The following is a 23,329-nucleotide window of genomic DNA, read 5'->3' as shown; positions in this document are numbered from 1 at the left end:
AATTCTTTGTAGGTGGCATAAGCTAATGGCATCCTTATAACTTCCATTCTAGCTACAGGGGCAAAAGTTTCATCATAGTATATCCCTTCCTCTTGGTTATACCCTTTAGCTACAAGTCTAGTTTTGTTCCTAATGATTATACCATTTTCATCCTTTTTGTTTCTAAATACCCATTTAGTTCCAATGATCACGTGATTTCCAGGTTTGGGTACTAATTGTCAGACTTTACTCTTCTCTAATTGATTTAATTCTTCTTGCATAGTAATTATCCAAGAGTCATCTTTAAGGGCTTCTTCAACATTCATAGGTTCATCTTGAGATAGGAATGCATAGTGATTACATAGATTCTTTAAAGAAGATCTAGTAGTTACACCTCTAGATGGTTCACCTATAATTTGATCTTGAGGGTGCTTTCTTACATAGTTCCACTCTCTTGGTAATTCAAGATTTTCTATAGGTTTATCTCTTGAGGTTTCTTCATTTCTTCTTTTTCTTCCTTAATTTCTAGATCATCCTCCTTTTTGAAAATATCATCTTTTTCTTCATTTTTAACTTCTTTTGAAAAATGATTTGATTCATCAAAGATTACATGAATTGATTCAATAATGGTTAGTGTTCTTTTGTTGTAGATCTTATAGGCCTTATTATTTGTAGAATATCTTAGGAAAATTCCTTCATCTGATTTAGCATCAAATTTTCCTAAGTCATCTTTGTTATTGAGAACAAAACACTTACACCCAAAAACATGGAAGTAAGTTATGTTAGGCCTTCTTCCTTTCCATAATTCATAAGGTGTCTTGTTTAGGCTTGTTCTAATAGAAACCCTATTAATTACATAGCAAGCTGTATTTACAGCTTCCGCCCAAAAATACTTGGTTAAGTTATTCTCATTTAACATAGTTCTTGCCATTTCTTGAAGGGTTCTATTTTTCCTCTCAACAACACCATTTTGTTGTGGGGTTCTAGATGCTGAAAAGTTATGGCTTGTACCATGATCATTGCAAAAATTTTGAACATTCTTATTTTTAAACTCTCTTCCTTGGTCACTTCTTAGGTTTAAGACATTGTAACCTTTCTTATTTTGAAGTTTTTCGCATAGAGTTATTAGCAAATCATAAGCTTCATCTTTGTTAGCTAAGAACAGTACCCATGTGTATCTAGAGTAGTCATCAACAATTACAAAGGCATATTATTTTCCTCCTAAGCTTTGAGTTCTAGTAGGTCCAAATAAGTCTAAGTGTATGAGTTCTAGGGGTCTACTAGTTGATATATATATATTTCTTGTTTTTAAAACTTGTCTTGATTTGTTTTCCTAGTTGGCAAGCATCACAAAATTTATCTTTGATAAACTTAGCATTAGGCAAGTCCTTTACTAAATTCTTTTTAGAAAGCTTAGATGTAAGATCCATGCTAGCATGCCCTAATCTTCTATGCCAAAGCCTGCTATTTTCACTCATGACCGTTAGCAAGTTACATCTTGAGAAATTAGGCTATCAAGGTTTATACAATACACATTATTCATTCTATGTGTTGTGAATAGTATTTCATGGTCCTTAGGATTTTGTATTGTACATTTGTCTTTCTTAAATATTATTTCAAATCATTTGTCACTAAGTTGACTAATACTTAATAGATTATACTTTAGACCGTCCACTAGCAAAACATTATCAATAGTGAGTTAGGAATCTTTACCTATTTGACCAATTCGGATAATTTTGCCTTTTGCATTGTCACCGAATGTTACATCTGCTCCATCCTTTTGAGTGAGAGAAGTGAACTTTGATTTATCCCCCGTCATATGTCTTGAACAACCGCTGTCCAAGTACCATTTTTCTCTAGATGGAGAGGACCTAAAGCAAACCTGCAAGAAAGGATTTATGTTGTTACTTTTGGAACCCAAACTTTCTTAACTCTCTTTAAGTCTTGTTTAGTTTTAGTGTTTATCTTCCATTCATTTTTTACATTGATGTATTTTTTATTGAGTGGACAATTAAACATTATATGCCCTTTATTTTTACACATGTAGCAAGTAGTATGCTCATAAATGTTTGTTGATGAAGTACTTGCATAGTGTTTAGATTGATTTACAAAATATCACATAAGCAAGTTTTCCTTTCTTTTGTTTGGTGTTCCATTGTAACCAATTCCTTCTTTATTGTTAGTCATCCTTTATTGGGCTACCATTTTTTCAAAGTTTTCTTTACCTATAGTAAAGTTGTAAATAATCTTTTCTTTATCTTGAATTGAGTTTTTAAGATCAATTATTTCTAGTTGTTTCTTGCCATCTTCATTCACTTAAGATTTTGCTAATTTTTGAGACATGTCATTTACTTTCTTCTCAAGCTCATCAATTTCTAAGTCTTTTTCTTTTTCAACAATTTTTGAGGATTCAAGCTGATTTCTAAGTGATTCATTTTGTTGTTTTAAGATTATATTCCTTTCTGAGACCTTGAAAAACTTATTATGAAGAGAGAACAATTCAGCTTGAAGTTCTTTATAAGAGGGCATACTTTCACATTAATCATTACATGATTCATCACATGAATCTTCTGAGAAGGAGTAATAAGAGTTTACCTCTTTGTTGTATGCCATGAAGCACATGTTTGCCACTTTTTGTTCGCAGGATTCACTCTTCGATTCACTTGAACTTGTGTCGTCCCATGTTGTTTTCATTGCAGGCTTGTTTTTCTTCTTTTCCTTCTTGAACTGAGGGCAGTCTGGCTTGATGTGTCCAACCTTTTTACAGTGATAGCAAGTGGGAGGTTCACTTTTGCTCTTGTATTCCTTTTTACTATTTTCACCTTTTTCAGTTTTTGACCCTCTGAATTTTCTAGTGTATTTTTTATTTCTTTTAAAGAATTTTCCAAGTCTTCTAGTTATGAAAGCTAATTCTTCATCATCTAATTCACTGGAGTCATTATCTTCTTCACTTGAATGGTCTTTCGAGGCTTTTAGAGTTATAGACTTCTTATTTTTATTTTTAGTGTTTCTTTGTTTTATAGCCATTTCATAGGCTAAAAGTGATCCTATGAGTTCATCTAATGAGGTTGTTTGGAGGTTTCTACCTTCCGTTATGGTTGTGACTTTCGGTTCCCAAATAGGTGGAAGTGCTCTTAGAATTTTGCAAATCATCTCATGGGTGGAATATGTTTTTCCTAAGGGACTTAGTGAGTTTATGATATGTGTGAACCTAGTATACATGCTTGTTATGGTCTCATCGGAATTCATCTTAAAAACTTCGTATTTACTAGTCAACATTTCAATTCTACTATCTCTAACATCCACTGCGCCTTCGTAGGTTACTTCCAATTTATCCAAATTTTATTTTTCTGTTTTAAATGCCATCACTCTATTAAATTAATTAGCATCAAGTGCACAATATAGGGCGTTTATTGCACTAGAGTTAACTTGTAGCATTTTGTGATCTATTTCGATCATCTCCTTGTCTTTCTTAGGTACTTATTTTCCTTCCACTAGTTTAGTAAGGATTAGGTTACCATTTGTGACAACCTTCCATGCCTTCCAATCCATTGTTTGAAAGTAGATTCTCAAACGTTGTTTCCAAAAGGTGTAGTTGAGTCCACAAAAAATGGGTGGTCTAGTTGAGGATTGACCTCACCAAAAGGAGCTACTCCTATTTGTGCCATTTAGATCTTTATATAACTTCTTGTTAGGATTTACTATAACCTGGCTCTGATACCAATTGAAAACTAAGGTGTAGCCCCAAGAGGGGGGGTGAATTGGGTTATTAAAATTTCTTTTAAATCCTTTTATGAATTCTTAACCTTTTATAATTCTTTCAAAGATTTCTTAACTTCTTTTAGCAATCACACAAAGACTTAAGTATTTTATTCAATCCACAATTACAACACAAATAAAAAATCAATCAACCACTTAAACCAATCAACCACAATATAAGTAACCAATCAGTATATGCTTTGCAATATTTTTCGCAATATTTAGCTTGATTGTTTGTAGCCCTATGTATATGAATTTGTAAGCCCTGTAGAGCATGCAATTTACCTTTCAATTGATAATCAAAATAACATCCAATCATTCCTTCCAAAATCAGAATTCAAATAAACCATCAGTTAATAAGTTTTGGGTTGTTAACCAATCAACGTACTCCTTTACGGTTTCCACAAAATATTGATTAACCAACATACTCTCTTTCAGTTTCCACAAGACCAAGAACAAATTAAGCTTTGGTTTATTTAATTTCCAATAAGCATTCTTTTTATGATTGAGAGAAATACAACATCACACAGTTTATATTTTTGCTGGAATTTAAAGAGAATAAGGGAAAGAGAGTGACATTGCTTTTTTTACGAGGTTTGGCTTTTCTCCAGCCTACGTCTTCACCTTAGGCAAACCACCTAAGGATTCTACTATACTATTCCTTTCTAGGTGGAAAAAAAAACTATTGTAAATAACCTCCTTTTTAGGAAGAGAATCTTCTCCAAACGACAGCCCACACTTGGTCCAACGATCCAAATCAATTTTGAATCATCAAATAACTACTAAATAGAAGTAAGAATCTGCATACAAGAATACTCTTAAAATAGAGTAAATTTGTACAAATTAGAGCACTTAATATACTTCAAAGCAAATACTAAATCGAAAATATGAAGCTCAAGGTTTAGATGTCACCAAAGGTTCTTTCTTATAGATAGAGAAAACTTAGCTACAAAATTAGAACCAAAGCTTTTGATCAACCAGCAATTTCGTAAAGTTCTCCTAGCAAGAGTATAAGTATGTATGGATTTAGGAGAATATGAACATAGAATGCTTTGTATTGCTTGAGCATATATTTTCATTGAGCAAGAGAGATACTTATAGACTCTTTTGTGAAAGAGTTTCCTTATTTACCAAGTTGATTTTGAGTGTTTGGTCAATTTAAAAAAAGATTTGAAATCCTATAATTAATTTTGAAAAATTTGCCATTTAGTTTGAATTTCAAAATCTCTATGGAGTCAGTCGGTTGACTCACTCAACTGGGTCAAATTTTGTAGAGATAAATCAGCTACATAGGTGGTTGACAGCATTCTATCTGTCTAAAAATTATTTCAATAAATAGTCATTCGATTGACTAAATTCAGTTCAATAATGGTCAGTCAGTTGGACAAACTAGGGTGTCAGTCGACTGACTAATCCTAGTTCAAATTTATCAGTCAGTTAGGCAGGTTTTTCATTCTTTATGTTTGTCAGACGACTGGCTGAACTTTAGTTCAAACATGGTTAGTTGGCTGGACAGACCAATTTTTTTTCAAATATTTTTATTTTTTATTTTAAACTCTACTTTTAAAAAAAAAAATACAACTTTTAAAAAATCATTTTCAAGGATTTGTTTAAGAGATGATCTCTAAGTCTTTTGATCCTAAAGAACTTCATATATCTAAATAGTATTGGATTGAAGTACTTACAAATATCTTTCTAAGCATGAACTCATTTAGTTCTAAGTCTTCAAGTCTCATGAAGTTCAGCTTTACTTCAAGTCCCACTTAGCCGTTAAGCTCTTCATTTGCCTTTTACTGTTTTAATATTCTGAGAAGTTCTCTTTAATTTCTTGCTTGCTTCCATGATCATGAGTGTGATTTTACTTAATCCTGAAATAAAGTCACTCAACAACACATGTTAAAATATCCTTCATTTGTTATCATCAAAACAAGATTGAAAAGCCTTGTTAAGCCAACATTCACTATTATTGACAATTTTCGTTGGCACATAATTCCCTTTAACAGTCACTTTCCAAGCCCTCCAGTCCATTGATTCTATAACAATACTCATTTTTTATTTCCACGAGGTATAATCTACCCCACAAAACAATGGAGTTCTTGTAGTGATTTGTCCTTCACAAAATGGGGGTACATAAACGTTAGCCATCACAATCTTCATACAAGAACCGGTTGAGCTTATTGCAATGAAGCCCTAATATCAAATGTGATTTATGATGTATTCCCAAGAGGGAGGTGAACTGTTCCCCTAATTTTAAAACCACAACCAATAATTCAAGCTTTAGGGATTTAAAATACAAACTCAAATCCCACAAAATATTTAAGTATGCAAATATTTATGTAATAACCTGAAAAAAAAAAGATTAATTTAAAAAATTAAATTAAAAAATTGTTAATTAATTAAAATTATTAATCAATTAGTTAGTTAAATATTATTAAATTAATGTATTAAATAAACAAGTAAAAAAAAATAGCATGAAAAAAAAATTAAGAGTGATTATTAATTAATTAATTAATTGATTAATTATTATTATTAAATTTAGTAAATAAATAAATAAATAAACAATAGTAAAAAAATTGGAATATATATATATATATATGTTTATTATAATATGTTTATATAAGTTAAAGTATAGATATATATATATATATATATATATATATAAGATTTAATAATATAATCATAAATATTATTTATATAGGAAGTAAAAACTTCCTGAGGAAGAAATCTTCCTCAGGAAGCAGCGTTCTCTCTGTGCTCCCTCTTCTACATCTGTCCACTCCTCTGTCCTCCTCCCCTCTCTCCTCGATTTCGTTGGCCTAACAAGCACCGATCGAGAAACGGAAGGCACCGTTGGGTTTGTAGCTCCGCTACAGACATCTCTACCGGAGCGGATTTGTCGTGGAAGCGGCATAGGCACCACTTTTGGGGAAATATATATTTCCTCTAAATCCTTAATTTCTCCTTAAATCTGCCATTAAATCGACGATCAGACACTACCACGGGGTCCTAGTCGTGATCGTCGTCATTTTGGTGTGAGTAAATTTCTAATTGGGGTTGTTAGCTTTGATGTATTCCCAAGAGGAGGTGAATTGGAATTTAAAACTTTTTCTCCTAGGTTAAACTAGTTTAGCAACAGTACTTTCACAACCTTGGTCTATCTACCCAAATGCACAAATAAGTATAATATGCATAATTTAAATTATGCACATCATTCACATAATAACATATACGTGCGGAAAATATAAAGTGTGGAAATATAAACAGACACACGATATGTTACCGGGGTTTGGCAAACTGTGCCTACATCCCCGCCTCTAGCTCCCAAAACCGAGGATTCCACTAATGACTCACTTAATGGGTGGAACGGCACCTAATACAACTAGGTCAATTAGCACAAGGCTGACCTCAACCTTTACAAACTCTCCTTGCGGGGTGGAGAAGGCCCCAGGTCAAATTCATAGGGTTGACCCCAACCTGATCCTTCCGGGCTAGATCAAACCCCCTTAGGTCATGCTTAGAAATACAACAATATTTTTCACAATAAACTGGTATAGTGATTATGTTTTCATGTAAAGCAGATATATACCCCAATACGCATAGTATACTTTATCAATCACATACACATCAACAATGTAGGTAGATGTAAGATCAGTGATGTGTATTTTTGTGCAAGCCACACTCAATAAGATATGATCCCTAATATGCTCATGAGTGTTCTAAACAAGCAATACCTTGGAATTTAAGCAAAGCACAAATCAATAGCAAATCAGTATTCCAAAGATCAATCAAATATTCAAACTAGTTCAAGAAGATTTTTCTCAATGAAATACGCACAACACTTGTTTGAAAATGTTTTGGCTATTTGGAAAATATTTGAACAACAAAAATTCAAGCTATTGGACACTTGCAATACCAATGCAAACGTCCTAAGCTTACTAGGTTATCCCAACACAAGATTTATAATATGAAAATCTGTGGGATAAACCTAAGCTAAAACTCCCCAAAAAAGGTATAACAATCAATCAATCAATCAAATGAGAGTTTCTAGTAAAGTGTAGCAATCTTAAGCACTCTAAATATACTCTCACAAACTCAGAATATATCAATGAAGTGAAGATTTAAGAGTGTTTGAACAATAAGAGTGTTTTCAAAAGAGAGGATTTTGGCTAATCTCTCTTTAATTTTGCAAATGAGCCCCTATATATAGAGAGTGGCAAAAATATAACCTTTGGGGACATATAGGGCACTCTTAAAATTGTCTTAAAATAGTTTAAGAAAATTAACCCAATTGAATTAAATTTAACCCCAATACAAATAATTTAACCCGCGTGATTCAGGAGGCTGAACTAAGGTTCGGTAGCTCGAATAGACTCAATCAAAAAGGCATTTTTAAATAGTTCGGCCGCCCGAGTCTAGGGTCGATTGGCTGAACAAAATTCAAAAGCATTTGTCATGCGATTCAAGTGCCTGATGCTAAGTTCGGATAACCGAATTGAAAAATTCGATTGCCCGAGGCCTGAATTGAACTGAAAGGTTCGGCAGCCCGAGTTGGTGAAAAGCACCCTGACAGAGGTTCGGTCGCCTGAGGGCAACACGTTCATTTTTGGTTCGATAGCCTGAACCCAAGTCAAACTACTGACTTTCCAGTAGTTTGGGCGTCCGAGGAGTTTTGAACTCCTAGGGTTCATTCGCCCGACCTCTCATATATTTTTGCAATTTTGGCCAATTTTACTTCAATTAATTCCCTAGATAAAATATGTGTTTATGGGGACAATGTGCACTAAGTGTAGGGACCTAGGGTCTTTTCAAGTACGTCCAAAAACCTAGCGTTGGTCGGCCGAAGGTCGACCAAGGGGTGCTGAGGTCCTTTGGTCTCTATGGTCAGTTTATGGCATTTTTGAGAGAGTTTGCAAATACCTACATGCATGACATGCAGAGATTATTATAGACCGATATCCTAATTACTATTATAGACCCAAATAATATAAATTACAACAAGAAGATAGTCTTTAGGGTCTTCAGTCTTCAAGTTTCATGTGCCATCAAATGATCTTGTTATTATGAATTTGTACACAAACTTGACAGACATTAAATACCAAGAGTATTTGTCATTATCAAAACCGGGTGTGACCTATAAGGTCAACAGAGGTTTTTTAGGCCCCACTCCAAAGCGAGAGTGGGATTTGGAAAATTTGGTAAATTGGTTATATTTAAGAGTACAATTATTTAGTTGGAATTTATAGGGCCTTGGAAATATTAAAATAGTATTTTACTTAGGGTAGTTTTAATAGAATTAGGATTTTTGATCTAGGGTCTGAGTGAGTGTCGCAAGTATTTTTCGGGGTCGCTGTTGGCATAGTTCAAGAAACCAAGTAAGGGGAAAAATATAAATTAAACGAGAAGTTTTATGAATTTAATGGAAATAGAATCGGGTTACATATACGTGTATATGTCTCGGTATGGGTTTAAAATGCCAACTATTTAAGTTATATTTTTTCGAGTTTAGGGCTCTTTATTAGATACATATATGCGAAAATAAACTAATAAAAATGGAAAATATTTTCAGGACAGTTATGTAAGAAATGAAAGGTATTTTCAGTATACAAACATTAAATGTTGGTTGGCTTATTTTACAAGTAATGTATGAACTTTATTACTAAATTGTGTGGCATGAGTAAATGTAAGTTCTATGCAAATATATGTTAAATGTATGACATGCAGGCTAAGTAAGTAAAGCATTAAGAATAAAATATGATATGAACCATGCTGCTTGTGTATGTTAACGCAACCATGTAAATGTATGACAGCTGAAAGTCGTGTTAGTAGATTCCAGCGCATTTCTATGTGCACTAATTAATGACAGCTAAAAGGAATTGTGTTAGCACATTTTAGCGCATTTCTATGTGGACTAACTGATGACAGCTAAGTAGATGTTGTAATACGAATTAATGAAATGAAAATGAAATGAAAAGGCAATGAAATGACAATGGATCGAAACATGAAATGTGAACGATGTAAATGGGAAAGAGTCACTTAAAGTGAAATGCAATGAAATGTTTAAGTTATGAACATGAACAGGTGTGAATGGTTGAATAATGACAGAAAGAATAATGTATTATGATATTAGAAGTATCTATGCTCATAAAACATGTTACGATTGGGTGGGGCGTACTCTTTGCCCGAGGGCTTACTGAGAAAGGCGAGTGCGCTAATAACTTTAGATGTAACAGTAGCTGCATAACATACTAAGGTAGAGGGAACCTACTTGTATGGGCGGGTAGATTTCCCAATCCTTGGAGCCTTCGTTGGTAAACCTTTGTTTGAACTATGTGAGTATGAGATCAATCTAATACTTGAGGGCTTATTGTGTAAGTTGAGTGCCCTAGTATGCTTCAGTAGTAACCCTAGGGTTGCCTAAAAATCAAAGTAGAGGGGTGCTATATGTATGGGCGGGTAACCACCCCTATCTTCAGGAAATCTCGCGGGTTAAATCTTTTGCAAGTGTGTGGTTAGGCTTAGAGAATGATTTTAGTGTTTTTGATAACGTTTTGAAAATGTTATTAAAATGATATTTATGAACCTCATGTTAGCCACACGCTATTTTAATGTATTGTTTCTTCCTTTACTAAGATGTGTCTCATCCGAATATGAATTTATCTTTTTCAAGATTTCCTCGAGGTCAAGCTTAGAGACCTTGAGGTTCTATAGCATTTTTGGGAAATAGAAAGAGAAAATCGTATTATTTTTTGTTAATTTTGAGATGTATAAATTTATATTTTATGTTCTATGTTTTAAGTTTTCTAGGATATGGATGGTTGAGAATATGTATTTGGGGATTATGTTTTGGAGATATGTATATGTGTGATTACAGGTGGTGAATAGTTAATTTGGATTATGGATAGGAATAGTAAACTCTGGTATTATATTTGTAGAGATTATATTTATATTTTTCGCTTCGTACATGATATTAGTATGTGAATTATCAGGTAAATGAATGGATTAGTAGCACTTCGGATCCTCGTAGGGGGTCGAGGCATTATAGATGGTATCAGAACAATGTCCAACCGGAAGTGTGATTAGATTCACATCGTCTGGTTAGGGAAATATTAGAGTATTCAGTTAGGAATGATTTATACCAGAATATAGGATTGAATTGCGATAAGGATAGAAATGGGTAGATTAAGATACCGTTAGGAATTCTGAGTTATGTTTCATTAGCTTGGGGGCAGAAATCCCTTGATGGTCTTCTTTGTTTTTCTAAAGAAGTAGCTAGCTTCAAAAAATCATGGTAAATCCATCGATGGTGATGTTTTGAAGCAGAGAAATAAGAACTTGGGATTTGAACTCGATGGCTAGGTTGGTTGATTTAGGGAGAAAATTTTTTAAAGGAAAATAATTTAGGTGTTGTGGTTTAATGGTTGGTGGTAAACTTGGGTGTTTGATATTTAAATTGGAGTATATGGAAATGTGTGGTATGAGATTGGTTAGTTGATTTTAGAGGTTATGGTATCGGGGGAAACCAGCAAGTATTTCTAGGTGGAGGTGGACCAACACGAGTGTACTCATCAATTTCCGATTGAGGCAGATGTTGTTAAGGGTGCAAGTATGGGTTTATGATTAAGGTAATAATGATTTAATTTGGCTATGGATGATTGAAAAGTTTATATGAGGATTTTATTTTATTGTGGATAATGTAGGAATTCATTGGATAGATATTGGGATATGTGAGATATGTTGAGTCATGAATTCCTGAAATGAGGAAATGATTGTTTAGTTGGTAAAAGTTTTGAGGATAAAATTTTTTGAAGGTAGGAAGAATGCGATAACCCAGGAAAAAAAATTAATTAAAAAAATTAAATTAAAAAAAGGTTAATTAATTAAAATTATTAATCAAATAATTAGTTAAACATTATTAAAATAATGTATTAAATAAACAATTAAAAAGAAATAGTATGAAAAAAAATTAAGAGTAATTATTAATTAATTAAACATTATTAAATTAAGTAAATAAATAAATAAATAAATAAATAATAGTAAAAGAATTGGAATAAATAAATATATATATATAAGATCTAATAATATAATAATATATATTATTTATATAGGAAGTAAAAACTTCCTGAGGAAGAAGCGGCATGCTCTCTGTGCTCTCTCTTCTGTGTCCATCCACTCCTCCCTCCTCCTCCTCTCTCTCTCCTCGATTTTGTCGGTTTAACCAGTGTCGATCGGGAAACAGAAGGCATCGTTAGGTTCCTAACTCCGCCATTGACATTTCTACTAGAGCGGATTTGTCGTGGGAGCGGCATAGGCACCATTCGTGGGGAAATGTATATTTCCTCTAAATCGTTAATTTCTCCTTCAATTTGCTGTTAAATCCACGATAAGGCACCACCACGGTGTCCTTGTTGTGATCGTCATCATTTTTGTGTGACTAAATTTCCAATTGGGGTTTTCAAGGCCCCACTCCAAAGCGAGAGTGGGATTTGAAAATTTTGGTAAATTGGTTATATTTGAGGGTATAATTATTTATATGGAATTTATGGGCCTAGGAAATATTAAAATAGTATTTTACTTAGGGTTGTTTTAATGGAATTAGGATTTTTGATTTAGGATCCGGGTGAGCGTCGCAGGTATTTTTTCGAGGTCCCAGTTTGCATAGTTCAAGAAATCAAGTAAGGAAAAAGATATGTACTAAACCAGAACTTTTATGAATTTAATGGAAAATGAATTGTGTTACATATACGTGTATATGTCTCGGTATGAGTTTAAAATGCCAACCATTTAAATTATGTTTTTCGAAGTTTAGAGTTGTTTATTAGATACGTATATGCAAAAATGAACTGATAAAAGTGGTAAATATTTTCACGATAATTACGTAAGAAATGAAAGGTATTTTTTGTATATAAACATAAAATGTTGGTTGACTTATTTTACGGGCAATATATGAATTTTATTGCTAAATTGTGTGGCATGGTAAGTGTAAGTTCTATGCAAATATATGTTAAATGTATGAGATGCAGGCTAGGTGAGTACAACATTAAGAATGAAATATGATATGAACCATGCTGCTTGTGTATGTTAATGCAACCATGTAAATGTATGACAGTTGAAAGTCGTGTTAGCAGATTCTAGTGCATTTCTATCTGGACTAACCGATGATAGCTAAAAGGAGCTGTGTTAGCAAATTTTAGCGCATTTCTATGTGGACTAACTAATGATGACTAAATAGTAGCTGTAGTACGAATGAATGAAATGAAAATGGAATGAAAAGGCAATGAAATGATGATGGAATGAAATGTTAAATGTGAACGATGTAAATGGGAAAGAGTCACTTAAAGTGAAATGCAATTAAATGTTTAAGTTATGAACATGAACAGGTGTGAATGATTGAATAATGGCAGAAAGAATAATGTATTATGATATTAGAAGTATCTATGCTCGTAGAACATGTTACGATTGGGCGGGGCGTGTGAGTGCGAGATCAATCTAATACTTTAAGGCTTACTGAGTAAGTTGAGGGCCCTAGTATGCTTCAATAGCGACCCTAGGGTTGCCTAATTATCAGAGCAGAGGGGCGCTACTTGTATGGGCGGGTAATCACCACTATCATTAGGTAATCTCATAGGTTAAATCTTTTGCATGTGTTTGGTTAGGCTCAGAAAATGATTTCAGTGTTTACGATAACATTTTGAAAATGTTATTAAAATGATATTTATGAACCTCATGTTAGCCACACGCTATTTTAATATATTATTTCTTCCCTTACTGAGATGTGTCTCACCTGAATATGAATTTATCTTTTTCAAGACTTCCTCGATATCGAGCTTAGAGCTTAGAGAGCTCGAGGTTTTATAACATTTTTTGGAAATAGAAAGAGAAAAGGGTACAGTTTTATGTTAATTTTGAGATGTATAAATTTATATTTTATGTTCTATGTTTTAAGTTTTCTATGATATGGATGGTTGAGAATACTAGTATTTGGGGATTATATTTTGGAGACATGTATATATGTGATTATAAGTGGTGAATAGTTAATTTGGATTATGGATAGGAGTCACAAACTCTGGTATTATATTTGTGGAGATTATATTTATGTTTTTCACTGCGTACATGATATTAGTGTGTGGATTATCAGGTAAATGAAATGATTAGTAGCACTCCGGACCCTCGTAGGGGGTCGGGGCGTTACAGATGGTATCAGAGCAATTTCCAGCCGGAAGTGTGATTAGATTCACATCGCCTGGCTATGGAAATATTAGAGTATTCGGTTAGGGATGAATTATACCAGAGTATAGGATTGAGTTGCGATAAGGATAGGGATGGATAGATTTGGATATCGTTAGGAATTCTGAGGTGTGTTTCGTAAGCTTGGGAGCAGAAATCCCTTGATGGTCTTCTGTGTTTTTCTGAAGAAGTAGCTAGCTTTAGAAAATCATGGAAAATCCATCAATGGTGATGTTTCCGAGTAGAGAAATAAGAACTTGGGATTTGGACTCAATGGTTAAGTTTGTTGATTTAGGGAGAAAAATCTTTGAAGAAGAATAATTTAGGTGTTGTGGTTTAATGGTTGGTGGTCAACTTGGGTGTTTGATATTTAAATTGGAGTATATGGAAATGCGTGGTATGAGGCTGGTTAGTTGATGTAAGAGGTTATGGTATCGGGAGAAACTAACAAGTATCTCTAGGTGGAGGTGGACCAGCACGAGTATACTCATTGATTTCCGAATGAGGTAGATGTTGTTAAGGGTGCAGGTATGGGTTTATGATTAAGGTAATAATGATTTAATTTAGCTATGGATGATTGAGAAGTTTATATGATGATTTTATTTTAATGTTGATAATGTAGGAATTCAATGGATGAATATTGGGATATGTGAGATGTGTTGAATTATGAATTCTTGAAATGAAGAAATGATTGATTAGTTGGTAGAAATTTCAAAGACAAAATTCTATGAAGGAGGGAAGAATGTAGTAACCCGAAAAAAAAAATTAATTAAAAAAAGTTAATTAATTAAAATTATTAATCAATTAATTAGTTAAATATTATTAAATTAATGCATTAAATAAGCAAGTAAAAAGAAATAGTATGAAAAAAAATTAAGATTGATTATTAATTAATTAAACATTATTAAATTAAGTAATTAAATAAATAAATAAATAAATAATTGTAAAAAAAATTGGAATAAAAATATGTATATATATATATATATATAAGTTTATTATAATATGTTTATATAAGTTAAAGTATAGATGTGTGTGTGTGTGTGTGTGTGTCTATATATATATATATATATATATATATAATATTTAATAATATAACAATATACATTATTTGTATAGGAAGTAAAAACTTCCTCAAGAAGAAATCTTCTTGAGGAAGCAACGTGCTCTCTGTGCACTCTCTTCTGCGTCCGTCTACCCCTCCGTCCTCCTCCTCTCTCTCCTTAAATTCATCGGTCCAATAAGCACCGATCGGGAAACGGAATGTAACGTTGGGTTCCTAACTTCGCCACCGACATTTCTACTAGAGCAGATTTTTCGTGAGAGCGGCATAGGCACCACTCCTAGGGAAAGGTATATTTCCTCTAAATCCTTAATTTCTCCTTAAATCTGCCATTAAATCGACGATCAGGCACCACCGCGGGGTCCTAGTCATGATCGTCGTCATTTTGGTGTGAGTAAATTTCCAATTGGGGTTTTCTAAACCCCACTCCAAAGCGAGAGTGGGATTTGAAAATTTTGGTAAATTGGTTATATTTGAGGGTATAATTATTTATTTAGAATTTATGGGATGAGGAAATATTAAAATTACTTATGGTTGATTTAATAGAATTAGGATTTTTGATTCAGGGTCCGGCTAAGCACCGCATGTATTTTTCGGGGTCCCTGTTGTCATAGTTCAAGAAACTAGGTAAGGAAAAAATATATATTAAGCTAAAATTTTTATGAATTTAATGAAAAATGAATTGTGTTACATATATGTGTATATGTCTCGGTATAGGTTTAAAAATTCCAACCATTTAAATTATGTTTTTCCGAGTTTAGTGTTGTTTATTAGATATGTATATGCAAAAATGAACTGATAAAAGTGGAAAACATTTTCAGGACAATTATGTAACAAATGAAAAGTATTTTCAGTATATAAACGTTAAATGTTGGTTGGCTTATTTTACAGTCAATTTATGAATTTTATTGCTAAATTGTGTGGCATGAGTAAATGTAAGTTCTATACAAATATATGTTAAATGTATGAGATGCAGGCTAAGTAAGTAAAATATTAAGAATGAAATATGATATGAACCATGCTGCTTGTGCATCTTAATGCAACTATGTAAACGTATGACAGTTGAAAGCCGTGTTAGCAGATTCTAGCGCATTTCTATGCGGACTAACTGATGACAGCTAAAAGGAGCTGCATTAGCAGATTTTAGCACATTTCTATTTGGACTAACTGATGACGGCTAAAGAGTAGCTATAGTACAAATGATTGAAATGAAAATGGAATGAAAAGACAATGAAATGATAATGAAATGAAATGTGAAATGTCAAATGTGAACGATGTAAATAGGAAGGAGTCACTTAAAGTGAAATGCAATGAAATGTTTAAGTTATGAACATGAGAAAATGTGAATGGTTGAATAATGACAGAAAGAATAATGTATTATGATATTATAAGTATCTATGCTTGTAGAACATGTTATGATTTGGCAGAGCGTACTCTTTGTCTGAGGGCTTGCTAAGAAAGGCGAGTGCACTAGTAACTTCAGATGTGGCAGTAGCTACATAACGTACTAGGGCAGAGGGAACCTACTTGTATGGGCGGGTAGATTTCCCTATCCTTGGGGCCTTCGCTGGTAAACCTTTTTTTGAATTGTGTGAGTACAAGATCAATCTAATACTTTAGGGCTTATTGAGTAAGTTGAGTGCCCTGGTATGCTTTAGTAGCAACCCTAGGGTTTTCTATGTATCAGAGCTGAGGGGTGCTACTAGTATGGATGGGTAATCACCCGTATCTTCAGGTAATGTCGTGGGTTAAATCTTTTGCATGTGTTTGGTTAGGCTTAGAGAATGATTTTAGTTTTTATGATAACGTTTTGTAAAAGTTATTAAAATGATATTTATAAACCTCATGTTAGCCACACGCTATTTTAATATGTTGTTTCTTCCCTTACTGAGATGTGTCTCACCTGAATATGAATTTATCTTTTTCAGGATTTCCTCAAGATCAAGCTTAGAGAGCTCGAGGTTTTATAGCATTTTCGGGAAATAGAAAGAGAATAGGGTATATTTTTATGTTAATTTTAAGATGTATAAATTTGTGTTTTATGTTCTTTGTTTTAAGTTTTCTGTGATATAAATGGTTGAGAATACTGGTATTTGGGGATTATGTTTTGGAGACATGTATATATGTGATTAAAGGTAATGAATAGTTAATTTGGATTATGGATAGGAATAGTAAACTTTGGTAATATATTTGTGGAGATTATATTTATGTTTTTCGTTGCATACATGATATTAGTATGTAGATTATTAGGTAAATGAATGGATTAGTAGCACTCCGAGCCCTTGCAGAGGGTTAGGCCGTTACAATTTAAAACATATACAACATTCACAAAAAATTAAATGTAAGCATACAAGTGCAGAAAAATAAATAGCGTAGGGAAAGAGAGAGCAAACACAATATTTTTACGAGGTTCGGCTTCACCTGCCTACGTCATCACCTCAAGCCAACCTACTTAAGGATTTCACTATACCGCCTCATTAATCGAGTGGAGCGAACCTTTACAACACTCCATAGAGGGTGGAGCTCCCCTTTACAGCACTCCTTAGAAGATGGAGCTCACTTTTACAACACTCCTTCAGTGGGATGGAGCTCTCATCTTCAAGCGATACCCTACGCTTGGCACGATTCACTACCCAAAACGTAGGGATACAAAATAAAATGAAAAATAATTTATTTATTTTTTGTACAAAGAATAGCTTCTTAAAAAAAAGCTAATTTATACAAATAAAACTCTATGTGCACTCTCAAATGATTCTAAAATGAAGCTTAGAAGAGTTGGGGTTTTCCTCTCAAAATATTTTCCAAGTAAAACGTGAGAGATTGGAAAATGACTTTTCTCAAATGATTGACCTTTGCAATAGCAAGAATGAGAAGCTTACCAAGTAAGTATATATTAGATGAATATATGCTCTAAGCTCTCTTATATTGCTCAAAGACTTTCTACAAAAAATATTTTCAAAAAGAATGATGGAGAAGTAGGAATTTGATGCTTTGAAATATCACAAATGAAAGAAGGCCTTGGAGCAATATATATATAAGTTGAATATAAGATTAAGCCTTAAAATAAAACTGAAAAGATTTTTTTTCCCAAAAATGTTTTCAAAATGAAGGAGTAGGGGAAATAAAAATTTTCTGCTTAAGATGAGTATAAAAAATGTTTGGGAATTGAAGAATATGCAAGTATGCTCCCAATAGTTTTTCTAACAATTTTCAAGTGTTTAAGATTGATATTTATATGCCATTTCAATTTCTAGTTGTTATGTGACCGTTGGGGAGGAAAATAATATTTTATTTTCAAAATTTCCGATTGTTGGAGCTCAAATTTACCTAAAACCGAGAGGTCCGGTCGGGGACATAGTTTGGTCAACTAGCCATAGGGTGATTTCCATTTTCATGAGTTTCGGTCGGGCAGGCCTTATGATCCTGTTTGCCGAATCATCAACAACTTGAAGGCCAGTCGAATAGGCTTCAATAGGCTTTCGAGGCGTCAATTGAGGCTTCACAATTCATGCCAAATCGTGTGATCGGTCGACTAGGCCTTTACAAAAATGCATTTCTGGACAAGTGCACTGGTCAGCCGACAAGAGCTTAAGAGCTGGTCGATTGGACTTTAACAAATTAAAATTTTTGGCCCTCTCTTGACTTCAAAATCATTTCAAAACCTTTGAAAGATTTTAAATTTTTATGTAAAAGGTTTTTCATGAATCTTGGAGTCCTAAGGTGAATCTATGGTCAATGTTTGAGCTTTAATTTAAATTCAAATGAGATGCATGCACACATTAACCCTAGTTACTATTACAATTTAAAAACATAAAGTCTTCAAGCTCTACTCTTCAATAATCCATGGAATATGCCTTAGAATATGATCATTTAAGTGCTTTCAAGGCTTCCATATTACATCATCGTATGTGCTTTCAGAAAGATAGACATGTTCATTCACTTAAGCATAAATTAGAAGTTATGATTTGTCATAATCAAAATAGGGATTGGACTCAAAAAGTCAACAAAATATATTTTGGCTACTCCATATTAGAAGGAATAAGACACTCTAGTTCCCACAAATTTTGTTTTAAAATTCCATTGAAGTTTGATGTGATCCATTTGTGAAACATATAAGATACAAATAATAAAATCCATTGTAATATTTGAAAATGCCAATCCTTAGATATTAATAGACACTTCCACTCCTACCCCCATAGTAAAAAGGGTTAGTTAATATAAATAATTACATAAATTAATGAATAAATAATAAATAATGACATGAACTAAGACTAAAAAGGAAAATACTAACAATAAAGTATTCAAATTATAGTAGCTTAACAATAAAAATCCCTTTTTATGGTAATTTCTTAGTGCACTAAATTCATGATTTATTTTAACTCAATCACTGAGGAAAATAATAATGATAAATAATAGGGTAATTTCTAAAATTGAAAATAGTACAATGAATTTTTAATGACAATGATTGGATTTTGTCTTCATGACTACTAAATTATTTATTTCTTTATTAATATTTTGTTAAGAAAAATTTGTCATTTGATTTATGTATTCTTTTGAATGTTTGTAAAAAAGGTACCTAAACATATATAATTATTGTATTATCGTTAATGTTACTAATTGTCATGGGGTATGCAATCCCATCATGTATCTAAATTTCATATTTTTCTTATTATTGTTTTTTTAACCAAAAAAATAGGTTTTATTGAAAATGAAAAAAAAAATTATTATGATATTATATTTGACATGAATATCTTTTCTTTTCTTATGCAAATGTATCCTCTTAATGAATAATTTAACTACATTTGAAAAAGGAAATCTCGTTTAAATTCATTTATACAAATATATTCTTCGATGGATCTATCCAAATTAATTTATTACTGCAAGGAAAGAGATTCTAAATTCAAAGTTCTCCTTCATAAGTACCATGACTTGGATTATTTCTCTACCATTTTTCTGAAAAATATCAAATTACAATAAGCTTTCTATTCAACAAAACTTACTCCTCTCATAGTCTCAATTACACTTATTTTTATTTCTTAAAACTTGTATTTGTCACAACTTTTTAGCACCATGTAAATTTAGAGGAGGCCTTGATAATTTTTCCCTCTCATATGTGCAAATCGTTTTTAATGTAAATGGTGTATTCCCGAGAGGGGGGGGGGGCGTTAATTCGGTAATAAAAATTTGTCTTCTAGGTCAAGTGTGTTCTATTTTAATTACTACCAATAATACACAACCTAGGGTCTTTCTATGCTATCCCAAAACCTAATGATAGTTTAATTGAGTCAATATTTAAACAAATAAAGCAATCTCAGTAATTCATAATCATTCGCGACAATTATAATGTAAGCATATAAGCGCGAAAATTAAATAGTGTATGGGAAGGAGTGACACAAGCTATGTTACTGAGGTTCGACAACTATGCCTATGTCCCCACCTCTAGCTAACCAGCCTGAGGATTCCACTAATGCTCACTTAAGGGTAGAGCGTCACCAATTACAAACCTCCTCTCCTTACTGAGCGAGTAATACCCCAGGTCACATTCACAGGGCTGACCCTAACCAATAATCACACCTTATAGGACGGTGCTCCTAGTTCTCCTAACTGGGTCTGAACCAATTCGGTGCACGTTACAAGTCAGTGCAATCCTCTTCTGGTCACACATCTGGAATACAATAATATTCAAATTTGTATACAAATAAAAGCTTATTACAATAAGCAGGGATGCACAACAATATACTCAATGCACTCTAATGTGGTGGGAGTGTAAGCTCAATAGAGTAAATAGAATATCTTTAAACACTTAAGTAAACTCTCCAAAAAATATTCTTCAACAACAAAGTGTAAGAGATACCGATAATTAGTTTTTCAAGGATATTTTCTAGGAAATACAAACAAAAACTAGCTTTGAGCCTTGCAATGAGTGTGTAATGACTCCAAGCCTATAGACATTTTCCGAACAAAATTTATCAATAAAATCATATGGGAAAAACTTCAAGCATATTCTCTAAAATTGATTTATGAATGTATATGAATGAGAGAGTATAAGTCTTTCAACTAAATGTATATGATGCTCACAATGAATGATATTCAATCTTCCTTTAAGATGCAATCAAATATGCAATTGAAGGAGACGAACTCTAATGCACTCTTTCTAAAATGATCTTGCAAGGAAATATGAGAAAGAGTATATAATATATGCTTGTTTGTGAGAAAAATATGAAGACTAGCACAAAATTATTTTCAAGGATTTTTGTAACTAATCAACAACTAAATATGCTTAGAAATGGGGTATATATAGAGCCCCCAAAAATTATAGTCATTGGGGACACGCTCTTCATTTTAGAAATGTTTAATTAAAATTTTAATGATGATAAGCACTGAAGTTATACCAAACCTAAGAGGTTGTCGGTCGACTGACACAAGCTAAATGAAAGTCAACCTGTGAGGGTCGGTTGATCGTACAAGCCACTGGTCGGCTGACCAATGTAAAATTCAAATTGTCAATGAGGCTTGGTCGGCTAGGCAAGGAGTCGGTTGGTTGTGTAAGAGGTAATTTTCAAACCTTTGTAGGTTCGGTTGACTGGGGCCTTAATTAGTTCATTTTGATGGTCGACTAAGTATGCTAAAAAGGTAAATCCTAATGGTTGGTCAATTGAGGACAATACGTTCATTTTAGCTCGATCAACTGAGGCTTTGTAAACAGCCCAGCAATGAAGGGTCGGTCGACTAATGCCCTTGAAAAATCAAGGTATGCCCTATTTTGACCTTATGAGTTTATCTCTGTTTGTATAAGTATGACATTTTAACTTAAGGGATTTTTCACGATCTATTTGGGGACCAAAGGTCAATCTAAAGTTTTCATTGAACTGACATTCCCATCATGCATTTTTTTTAAAAACCCAATATGAAGTCTAAATGCAATTACAATTAAAATAAATGTGTCTTCTTCTCTTTCTTTGCTCTTCTGACTTCATGGAATATGTTAGAGTTAGATGGTCTTTAAGTCCTTCCTTGACTTCCATTTTCCGTTCCTTATGTGTGTTCTAAATAATGACCTGCTCAAGCACTAGATTACACACATAAGTACCTTGAGCTTTGTCGACATCAAAACAGGGATTGAATACTTCAACATTAAGATATACTACATTGAAAATTTTAAATAAAAGGATTTTGAAATTTTCAGACTTTTACTTTGCATTTTATTTTTAAGATTATAAAATTTTGAAAGCATATTTGTACCCACAAATTGGACATTTTGATCTTTAAACTAAACTATCTTACATCAACAATGATTAGATGAAAATGTGATTTGGGTGGAGCGATAGAGAAATATATATTTTCAACAATTTCCATTCAATACATTTTATTATGAGAATCGAGTTTGGTGTTTAAAGTTTTATTTTAATTATATTCCTAGGTATACAGAATACACGATGTGGTATTAATGGGATTTTTGGGAGGAGATTATTTCGGAGCTTCAAGGTCATCAGTTCTCTATTTGACACATTTATAGAGATACTAATCAAGCGGTACATTACCTTGCTCGTCAAGATGAAGAAGGTATGATATATCAATTTGAGAAGGGAGATGAGCTTCCGACGAAGCTTAGAGGCATATTGAGACTTGATAGCCTTAGCTTCCCTAACATTATAAGTTAATGTTCTGTCTTTCTTCCTTCTTTCAGTTAGGCTTGTGTAGTTTGTTTGGATGTTTGTTTTAGGCTTGTTTAGTTTGCGTTGTTTGGTTAGGATTGTTTAGTTTTGATTTTTTTTGTCTTTTTGGTTTTTTTTTTTTGGGAGGGTTTTTATTTTTTCTATTTTTTATTTTTTTTTCTTATTTGTATTTTCCTAGAGGCTTTGCTTGTAACCACGGTTTTCCCCCACCATAAGTTAGGGTTTATTAGTAAATTTGGGGCAGGACCGCTATTTGGGTGGCTACCGATTCTTTCCAAAAAAAATAAAAAATACAGATTGGTAGACATTGTGGAAAGATTATGTCATTATGATTTTGTTAGCTTTGGTACAATCCCAAGAGAAGGGGGTGGGGGGTGAATTGGTATTTAAAAATTTTATCCCCTAGGTCAATCCACTAATCAACACTATTACACAAGCCTAAGGTCAATCTAGTGCATGTAAAATAAATCAATGCAAATATACAATGGAATTTAAACTACAATAGAAATTTAATCAAGCATACACAATAAAGTAGTAAAGGAGATGACACCCAGAAATGTTACCGAGGTTCAACCAAATTGCTTACGTCCCCACCTTGGCTAACAAGCACAACGATTACCACTATAGGCTC

This window comes from Malania oleifera, chromosome 8 (genome assembly GCF_029873635.1).
Source record: "Malania oleifera isolate guangnan ecotype guangnan chromosome 8, ASM2987363v1, whole genome shotgun sequence".
In the NCBI taxonomy this organism is placed as follows: domain Eukaryota; kingdom Viridiplantae; phylum Streptophyta; class Magnoliopsida; order Santalales; family Ximeniaceae; genus Malania; species Malania oleifera.
This window is presented reverse-complemented; position numbering follows the sequence as displayed.